This window comes from Olea europaea, chromosome 16 (genome assembly GCF_002742605.1).
Source record: "Olea europaea var. sylvestris chromosome 16, O_europaea_v1, whole genome shotgun sequence".
In the NCBI taxonomy this organism is placed as follows: domain Eukaryota; kingdom Viridiplantae; phylum Streptophyta; class Magnoliopsida; order Lamiales; family Oleaceae; genus Olea; species Olea europaea.
The window spans coordinates 10,502,996-10,514,492 of record NC_036252.1 but is presented as its reverse complement, the minus strand read 5'-3'; the positions used below and the strand labels follow the sequence as shown (position 1 = coordinate 10,514,492).

The window sequence follows — 11,497 nt, the reverse complement described above, 5'->3', positions numbered from 1 at the left end:
AATATCTTCTAATGCGCACCCACGTAGCAATTGTAGCTACGAAGACAACGGATTAAATCAAACCAAGAACGTCAAATACATGGTTTAGAAAGCTAGACCCAATAAATTATTGAACCAAGACAATCACCAACAATATCTTGACACCATGATCACAAAATTTACGAACATAACTTGAATTGTTGAACGCCACCAAGAATTCAATTCTTGATAAGTTCGAAATTAGTTAGATGAAGAACGAGTTGAAAGCAATATGCTTTGCAATAATATCTCTCAAATTATATTTTTTTTACAATGAAAAGAATTGAGTCCTATTTATAGGAAACCATAAAAACCCAATTAAAAATGAAATTAATAGTCTAAATTTTAACAAAACCAGGATTCTTTCCAAAAATTGGAAAATTCGCCCTAGATTTGTGCTATGAGACTGTATAATGTATGGACATGCGGTCGCATAGTTCATCCAAAATGGTATCTTTGCTCTCTGTACTGGGACATGAAATCGTACCCTAGTTTGTGCTATACGGTCGCATAGTAGTCCTTCTTGCTTCCAAGTTTAAATTCTTGATTTCAATGCATCCCAATTTGTTTTCCGCTCGCATGCCCAAAATGAAACTTGGCCTTCGACTTGTTAACTTTACCCTGTTGGACTTGATAGCTCAAATAAATAACTGTATGGCTTCATTGACTCTATTTGATCTTGAACATGCCTTTAGCCTCTCCTCAACATATATCGAACCTTGATAGCTTGTTGCCTTCTTGGATCCCATCATTCCCTCCCTCTTTGGAAGGATTCAACCTCGAACCTATACCTGCATCAGACAGAGCAAGATAAGAAAGATCGAAAAAATGCAAATTATCACAAATTTACTTTGAAGATCCAAGATGTAGCCATTGTTTTCAATCCTTGCAATATGTATAATGGTCCATCTCCTCTAGGACAAAACCTTGAGCTTCTATGCATTCGAACACGCCATTTTTGCCTAAGAAACCAAACCCAATCACCAAGTTCGAATACTTTACACCTCTTCCTTTTGCTACCTTGAGATGCATATAATTTAATCCCCTACTATCTATCTAAACTACCACTTAGAATAATAGTTAAAGGAATTAAACCAAACAAATTTAGCGACTTTAAGCTATAAACCATATCAAAATGTGTAATAGAAGTCGTTGAGGATATTAAATTAGTTCCCAACCTATTTCATAAATTCGAACCAAAATAGTTAAGGACTTCAAGATTTAAATATAGATTCTCTTGCCTCAAATTACCAACAATGCACCCCAATTGTCTATCATGCTCAATTAATTTCTTGCAACATACTAGATTATCATAAACTAGCAAATGATTACCTACGAATGTATATAACACCAATTGTCTATGATGCTCAATTAATTTCTTGCAACATACTAGATTATCATCAACTAGCAAATGATTACCTACGAATGTATGAAACAAATGATTTATTACTCTCATAGAAATATTAGATACACCAATATGTGTAAAAGTACATGTCTCGTGTGAAAAACTATTCCTACATACTAAATCATTATCTAACCTGTGTATGGGGTATTGATACTTTATCATATCATAGTTGAATGCTTCTCCTTCAATGCTCATCAAATTCTTCACTTGCATCGAATCAATTGGATGTTCAATGGGTGGTATTCAACTAATTAAGTCTTCATAGAATAAGTCTTTGAATTCCTGTAATAAAGAAATATCCAAATTGGAGATGTGTTTGTTAGTTCTCACTAAAGCACTCTCAATCTTGCTCGTTCTTACATAGAAACTCACTTTTGATTTTTCTCTCGTCTCAGAAGATTCTCTTTCTTTTCTCTCTTGTGGATCTGCTCTTTTTTTTCACAATTAACCACCTTACTATCTTTTCTCCTACTCTCCCTCCGCCTCTCTTTATTTTTCTTTTCTTCCTCACATCTCAATTTCAATTGGTCCTCGTAGACATTTTGTAGTGTTAATGGTACAAGAGTAATAGTCCTCTCATCTTTTACCTATTCTTGAATCCATCATGATTTACCTTCCAATTATACTACCATGACCTTCCCAATAAAATAGGTCTAGCATACCTATAACTACATCACACATCACATCATCATTATACCTCTCAATCGAGAAATTCACCAAAAACTTGCCTACTTACCCTAACCTCTCCATATTCATCTAACCACGACAATTAATAAGGTTTAGGATGTTTTATCATAGTCAATCCTAATTTCTCAACAAGTATAGTACTATCAATATTAATATAACTGCCCCATCAATAATGAAATTACATACTTTTTAGACATGGCATAAAGTATGAAAGATGTTCTTCCATCGCCGCTCTACATCATTATATTTAATTTGTGTATTGAGAGCATACATCACCATAAGTAACTCACTTCCTAACGGGCACTTTACTCCATCATCATCACTACTCACTAGCATCCTCTAATAGGGGCATATCATCACCATCACTCACCACCTCCCCATTGTTATGCAAAATCATTTTCCTTTAGTTTGGACATTGAGAAGCAATTTGCTCCGATCTCAAACACCTAAAGCATTTGATATTCTGATTCCTAGAAGGTTCAGAATTTATTGTGGGTGTAATTTCGCTAGCAACTTTCTTATTTCTCCTTTGTGGTCCAGCCTTACTACTCGAAACAGTCTCATTACCTCTATTATCATGTCGCTTCTATTTTTGAGAAGGGTTAGAACCTGAAGAACCCGATGGACATCTAGCTGCCTCATTCATCTTCAATTGCCCCTCCACCTTCATAGCTACATGTAGCATATCCTCCAACTCTATAAAATGTTGTAATTCTACCACAATAGCTATCTCCATGTTCAATCTATACAAAAATTGAGCCATGGTGGCCTTTCGATCCTCCTCAATATTTGCTCTAATCATGGCAATTTCCATCTCCTTGCAATAATCCTCCACACTCTAAGATCCTGCAATAATTCTCCAAATCTTTATCTTATGTCATGATTTAAACTATTCTCTTATCAAAGTCTTTCTTTGTAGTAATTGACTTGATAACATTTTTTGCATCTTTCATCCCAATAAACAAGTCTTTGAAATATGCTAATATCGTATATAACATCAATTATTGTCACTTGTATCTATTTCTTATAAATCACGTCCATGAAAAATAAATGATTATCCAAGTTCCCTTTAATTAAGAAACCATAGCTGATAGCCTCTCTTCTGAACTTGCTTCATAGTGTCTGACATTCTATAAAAGAAACTACATAAAGTAATTGAGTTATATAACTCCCTACAACTAAGCCAAAGACAATACTCAAGCTCCACTATATAAATAATAATCTTATCTAAATTATGATTTTATAAATCTGTTTCATGACCTGACTATATTTCATTTGAAAAGAATCTTGTAACCTTTATTGATCTATCAACAATGATCCAAATACCATTTTGTCTTCATTCTGTGTACTTCGAACTCAAATCGAAAAATGTTTGTGGGTAACTACTCCAATTCTAAATTGACAATATCTGCAAAAATTCAATTATTTATGATTCTCTAAAATTCCAATTATCCCCAACAACAATTGAGATTGTTCAATATGATTTTCTTTTCCTTTAATTCTATGTCACTGAATGATAATATATACACAACTTCAACTTCCATCATTTAAAATAAAAATATACCTTAAATTTCGATAATAGATAAGTATCAATGTTTCTCACAATTTGATATCATAAAAATTTCTAAATTCAACCCCAATATAACCAACTCTAAATCATATTTTAATCAAGCATTTTCAACAATCTACAGTCTAATCCATAATTCATCATTTTACTTCAAGAAACTTTCTAAACCTTAACATAATTCATTATCATAAGTCAACCCCTCATTAGCTTTAGATACAAGAGTAAGTATTTCAACAAAATTTAATCAATTTACAAAAACCTTTACACATCTAAATCCACACAATTTTGGTGCTCTTCCTTTCTACTTCCAATTCAAGAGAGGCCTTGGGACAGTGTCTCAACGGACTTCATTACGTCTTTGCCAAAGTCCGAAGGGACAATAACATTTAGTCCATGATAATTCTATACTCTTATTCTATAAAGAGGCCATTAACTTATTACCAATGCATAAACCTTCTTGTATATTACATAAAGACCTTTAATTAAGATAATGTGACATAAGGATACCATTCCACAATCGACTAAAATTTATATTTAATGATCATCTTAGACTCTAGACTACCAAACACATCATCCATATATTCCATATTGAATAGATTTCGATAAGAATGGAATACTTTATTCTTGGTATCCAAAAATACAATTGAAAAATAACCCAATTATATAGTCACATTATCTTGCTAATAAACCTTGCTCTGTCCCACTTTGTCTTTTATTTCTATTCACTCCTTGGAATACTCAATTACACACTAATTTCTTAAATAAATAAAATACAATACCAGTGTTTATTTTTACTACTACTTATTTTTTTAATGGCATTACCTCGACCAACTCAATTGTTCACCTTAACTAAAATTCCATCTTCCTGGTAATATAACATAGGGACATATTCCTACTAACTTCATGTATCCACAAGAAGCCTGTGTTTAAATAACACTGCTAAAAATGCAATCAAATCCAATTTCTTTGACCCTTCGAGGCTCTAAAATACATTGACATGTAGTCCATAATTTTCTTATCCACTTGTTATAATACAAATGAAAATAATCTATTCAGGAGATCCAAATTATATGTGTCAAGATAGTAATCAAAATGGAATAACATAAAACTCCCACTGTAACTAAAATATATCATCACATTCTTATGGCATAATACCAATCATATCTTCTTCTTCTTCTTTTTTTTCCAACTATCTCTCAGGCCTTCTCACCATCATATAACCTTGTTACATGAACGTCATCGTACATATGGCCTTAAACTTTAAATCATATCAACTCCTGTAAGTTGCACAAAATAGTTCATCACATCTATCTTGTTGGCCTTCATTGAATACATATCATCAAACCCTTATCAGATGAACAATTATTGATAAGACTATATACCTAATTCACAATCTTAATAAATATTAATATATATCTTTTTACCATTTACTTTCTTATTCTTCAATTCAAGTGGCCTAACTCCCATCTACCTTGTACACATATATAACAAAAGCTAACCACTCATTTAGTTGCAAAGTTTTCCACAAAATTCAATTGGACCTATTCAATTTTTTAATACTTCCTTATTTCTGATTCTATATCACTTATCCTTTCTTTACTCTAGAAATGAAGTGTTCTTTTTTTTTCGATTCACATAAACATACCTGAATGCACATAACCATTTAATTCTATTTCTTAAGCAACAAATTACCTCATAATAAGTAATAATTATGAAGTCTAACCATATTTTTCTTATATTCCTTAGTATAATCAAACAACTCATAAATAATTGAAAAAAAAAATTGGAATCACTTAAACGTTAATTCCATCGAAGCCTAACGTATACAATAACACATTGTTATCTATGCATCAATAAATCATCACTTTGTCTTCCACAATTTCTCATCATATACCATAATATACACCATCGTGATTTCTATTATCATCTCATATAAGTGACCACAAATTACCACAAAATTTTGATAACACTAATGACCATTTGGCTTCCCAAGTCAATCAAAATTCCTCGTTGATTGTCACCAATTACATAGATAATATTATTCCTTTTTATTTATCATGCCAACTATAACTAGAGATTTTTCTATGTATGCATTAAAAATTCATGTAATTCAACATATAAATTGATACTTAAGTGACCATACCATCTATCACTTCGAATGCCTATAAGTAATTAACCTACAAAACCATCAAAACTTTCAGTTTTAAACTAACAATATGTTCAACTCTTAATACGCTATATAAACCACAATTCCAACCCAATGACTAACAACAATTTCAACCATCAGATCATTACAAATGACATACCTACATACTATTCATTTTTTAATATGTTAAAAGTATTCTTCCACCATTTTAGGTTCCAAACATTCTAGTAGCAAGAGCTTGAGAGCCTGTGAATTTTGCCGCCACGACATGTGACCATACACACTGAATATGCATAATATGCCAATGTATGAACTATGAAAACTTTATAAACCATGCTCTGATACCAATTGACACGACCCGTCCGAATCATCCTAGTAGATCCGACACGTGTCATGCGCCAATGGTAGATACCAGCTAAATGTCGGACCCATCACCAAGGTAATTTTGACAGAGTTTTCTCGAAAATATAGACTAAAACCACCTGAAATAAAATAAAAATTTTCGAACATGTACATGTAATTTGAAATCGGGTAAACTAGCCCCTTCAAATATAAACCATTCGGTATAAAGTGCACATGAATGAAATCTATACTTCTTAACAATCCAAAAGACTCCAAATTGTACAACATTTACAAAAATGCAGTGCAACCATGATATGGATATGCTTTTCGACAAGAGATGCATGTATTCCAATAAATGAACTACATAAAAAATATATATATATATATATATATATATATAAAAGAGTTATACAACTAATGATAATGCTTGACTCAACTTGGCAGATCAATAGGCTCCATCGTTGCTTAATTCAGCTACTATCTAGAAAAAAAAAAAAAAGAATTACAAAATATACGAGCTCTTAGCTCAATGAGTGGATAATTTGCAAATGAGTATAACTTATCCATTTATGCCTATCTACTGAAGATTCTTGCTATAATAAGACTTTGAGAAATTCTGAAATTTAGTAACTCTTTTAAAACTAAACATGATTTCATCATAAAATTCTTTGTTCTTAATTCTAGATAAACAATTGTAAGGTATAATGAATATAAATAGTCTGATAATAGTAAATATAAGTGAAAATATCATTTCACAGTACTATAAACTGAAATCATTACTCTAGAAACTGAATAAGCTAATTTCTGTAGTCTGAAACCTGATAAACTATATAATATTGAAACTCACACAAAAAAGGTGCCCAATGAATAGCCTTACTTATGTACAGAGTAATCTCGATGTACAAGGCAAAATGATTCACATCTAATAATCTGGTCAAACGTACGCAGAGCTGCCCCAAAGGCTAATCACCCTACTACATGGCCCAAAGCCTATGTGTGTACGAGAGTAGGTCCCAAAGATTATGATAATCTGGTCATACACTATGAAAACACATTTTCAATAGTGCAGAGCAGTAAAATAACCATAATTAGTCATAGACCTTGGAAACACATTCGCACCAATGCAAATTAGGGTAAAATCATCTGGATACTTTCTGATGATTTTTAGAAATAACTTTAGCTATACAGAAACATTTATATTCATATAACATGCTAATCAAATTATTTAATTGAACTGAATTTAACTTTAAAAATAACTGATTATAATTCCATTTTATTATGAAAAATCATGCTATCAAATCAACTTAATTTTTTTTTATCTAATATAAATTTAATAGATACTAATTTTTGAAAAATAAGTTTTATCCACTCACAAGTCAAGTTATAGCCTAAAATGGTCGGTTGGCTTTTTCTATCTCCTTGTTACCACTTGAAATAAGATACAAAATAACCAATTTAACCACTATTAAAACAAGAAACCTTTTTTCCCTAATAATATAATACCTAAATTAAATTTCTCAATACTTGAATAAATTCCCAAATTTTCCTTTAATCAATTGGAGTTGATTATACTTTCTAGTTCCTTTTCTAATAACTAATTTCTCAAAGTAACCTTAATCCGAAGCATCAAAATAATTTATCCCTTTCAATTTAGTGAAAGTAGTAATCACAATACAACCAATTTAATATAGATCTTGCTCCATAAAATCATTCTTTCAAGCGAATAATTCCATCACATGATCATTTCCACAATTACTCTTTACTCAATCATCCAATTTAAAAATCTAGGGTTTGCTAGAAGTTGGTATTTCTTACCCTGACACAAAAAATCTTTCACAAATCAAAAGATTGGCTTGGAATCATGCTCCTTCCTTCAATCTGAAAATTACCCCATAATTCCTTAGAACCCTAAAATTTTTTGCCATAACTATACCATAAAATCTTACCTTTACCTCTAGAAAATTAAAGAAATAAGCTTGAAGTAGTTGGCACAAAATTTCTTCCTTCTTCCATTTTCTTCTCTTTTTCCTTCCTTTCTTTCTCTTTTCTTCCCTTTTTCCCTTGGTTTTTTCTTTCTTCTCTGCATTTTCTCCTTCTCTGCTGTTCTCAGCATGTGTGTTAAATTATAAAATGGGTCGAATTTTAGTAATATAAAGGACCACTTACTCAAAATTGCAAAGGAAGTTCCTCTTCTTTAATATAATGTAAAATTAAATCCTAAACTTCCAAAATATATAAGTAGATCCCAAATTTTTTATCTTGTGCAACTTAAACCTTCAAAATATTTGTCATAATAAATTAAGTCCCAATTAAACTAATTTATTTCATTTTAGTCCCTTTTGACTTTGACTTTGACAATTCAACTTTTGATTTTTGACTAGTAAAATTTGGGTTGTAACATATAATATCTCCATTTATTAAAGGTATTGACATTTTGTATTTTCAATGAATAGGAACAACCCAATTAGTGGATCTTGATGGTCTCCTCCTCTTGACGCTCTTGACGAAGAGGTCAAGAATAATTAAGAAGTCCACATGATTTCTTGTTGAATGCAAACCCCCGAGCATTGCAGTGTAATATGCATTTGACAACTGTTGCCATATATTTGACAACTAATGTATCATGCAGTGTCATGACTCAAATTTTTGTCCTATGGTGTATGCATAAATTATGTGGTTGTCATGCATTTTTATGTGTGTGTTTGATGCCGATTATTTGAAGAAAATTGATATTTTGACCAAAAAAAAAGTGGGGACCTAAATGAATAAAATAAACTTTGATTGTAGAGTAATATGACTTCCTGAGCATCTATCTACCGATTATCATCACCCCTAACTTGGTCAAAAGAATTTTTTGCCCTCAATTATGATGCAATGGGAAAAATTTGCATTTAAACTTTGGTAACGCATAACTGTGATGTGAGCTCATGGCTAGGTAGAAGTGGTGTTTGGTGAAGGCATGAATGATGATATATACAAATTGTGTCGTGCATGGCTTTTGGTCTTTTGAGGATGCAACATGTGGTTGATTACATTGCAACAATTATTTGACAACACAAAAACTTAAGTTTTTGTCAATCACATCAATAAATTTGTACAAAATACTAGGAATTTGCACATATGTTTTAAACTATTTCGATTGAAATATGTTGTTTTCTTTGGCTGGTTTGATTTCGTGTAGAACTTGAATTTTCAAAAACGATTTGACTTTTCAGATTAAAACTACAAATATGTTGTTTTCTCTGCTTGGTTTGATTTTTATGTAAATGAGGAATTTTCAAAATGATTTGACTTTTCAAAGTGAAACTTCTTCTCTTTCCCTATGGATTTGCTGAAGAGCATGTTTTGATGTAGATATTTTAGATAATAAATTTCATGAAACATGATTGTTTGAAAAATGTGCGATTAAAAGACTATGCATGCAAACCCCAACGCGTTGTAATGTAATATGTATTTGACAACTAACGTCAGGATTTTTGTCCTATGGTCCATGATCAATCGTGGTTGTTCTGCAACACAAAAATTGAAGTCATGCGTTTTTGTGTATTTGATCATGATTATTTGAAGAAAATTAATTTTTTTAATGAGAAGAAATGTGGACCTAAATGGATAACATAAATTTGGATGGCAAAGTAATAATGATTTCCTGGATATCTACCCACGAAATATTTATTGTAATGCAAAAGCCAAATTATCTAGAAATAAAAAAAAAATTTAATTTAATAAAAACAAGTCGTCTAGATATTCACGTGTAAGTTATATCAAGAATAAACAATTCGAATTTTTACTAGTCAATTCTTAAATTAAATCTGAATCACGAACTTTCAACTTTTTGGAACACGAATTTTCAGCTTCTTAATTCTAAGAATTTGATACCTCAAACTTTCTAGTATGTTATGGTATTCTTCAAAGTTAAGATTATACCGGTGGATGGACACCTTCTTTTAATTAAATCAGAAAACTAATTTTTGAACTGGACAATTGAATAACATGAAAAAATAATTATTTTCTCCCTCTTTCTTTTTCTCTCCAAATTTGAATATTATGGAATTATATATTATGATTTTTGTATAATTTCATAGGATGTCTAGTTTCCTTCTAATCTCTATTTATAGAGATAGAATAGTTATAATCCTTTTACAATAATAATTCAACATTCAAATAAGAGTTTTAATTAAAATTCAAGTAGGAGTTTTAATTAAAGTGCAAATTCGATTAGTTTACATTTAAGTAATGTATATTTCTAGAACTTCAATTACAATTATAATTAAGCTTACAACTTTTATAATAATTATAAAAGTACAAAACTTTTTTGTAATTATAATTAAGTCCAAAACTATTATAATTACTGTAATTAAGTTTCAACATTTTATAGAGCTATCATAGGGACCTAATCGAACATATATTATCCAAACTCCAATAACTAGATCATATCTAGTCAACCCTAGACCACCCAATCTAATTATTAGTCTTTACTTTTTCCACTAAAGACAAAAAGAGTGAACTCTTGGAATATATAAGATCACAAAAGTCAATAAATCTGTAATACTTTCATCTGATCTGCCATATACATATTTTATCCCTGTTCGAGATCCAATAATTAAGTATGAGCATAAATGACCATTTTGCCCTTCTAATTATTCTCACTAACTTAAGTATCATTTTCTCCAATGATCTAATAAACTAATCACAAATGTCAAAATTTAACCGTCGCTAAACACTGAGCTCAGATTTTAACCGTTCAACAGAAAATACTTAAGTAGTCACTCTACCCATTTTTCAGCGTGACGATTTTTAACATGAATTCATGTTGTCTACTCGCTCATTCTCAAGCTTACAACTCATCGAGATTTTTGACCAATCAAATTAAGCTCATCTATTGATAAATCAAAGAACTATTAAGATCACAAAAAGATATACATAACCATATCAAGGGATTTAGATGAAACACACAACGATCAAGTAAAGTTTTATTCTCCATACGATCATGCTATAGAATTAAATTCGACATGTGGTTCGTTCTATATACTCCAGGTACTAGTGTCACCTTTAACTATTCTGTAATAAGGACAAATAACAAATCTGAATAGTGAATCGGTCAATAATACAGCCTTCTAGTAGAATGTGCCAACCCTTTTGGATTGGTTGTGAACAAATTATTAATGTCAAAATATAAGTTGTGTCATATTGTACTTCTCAAAGCAAGAGCCCGACTTATATTATTACATGGGATTATAGGCACTTTAATTCGCATGCTCAAAATCTACTTGCCCTAGAGTATATATCATGTCGTGCAACCTCGTATCTTGCAGATGTCTCTCAAAAACCTTAG

At 31.0% G+C, this 11,497-nt stretch overlaps 1 long non-coding RNA gene across 3 annotated transcripts; it reads right to left on the bottom strand.

Annotated features, from left to right (window-relative positions):
* Positions 1-331: 331 nt before the first annotated feature.
* On the bottom strand, positions 332-8,270 carry LOC111412065. Of its 3 annotated transcripts, none has more exons than XR_002705955.1 (4): positions 8,112-8,270; positions 7,981-8,043; positions 1,557-1,705; positions 332-809 (listed from the first exon to the last, which is right to left on the bottom strand). It is a non-coding gene; the product is annotated as an uncharacterized LOC111412065 (long non-coding RNA). The 3 variants fall into 3 exon arrangements; XR_002705954.1 differs by having other exon boundaries at positions 8,118-8,270; XR_002705953.1 differs by having other exon boundaries at positions 7,981-8,270.
* Positions 8,271-11,497: the final 3,227 nt, after the last annotated feature.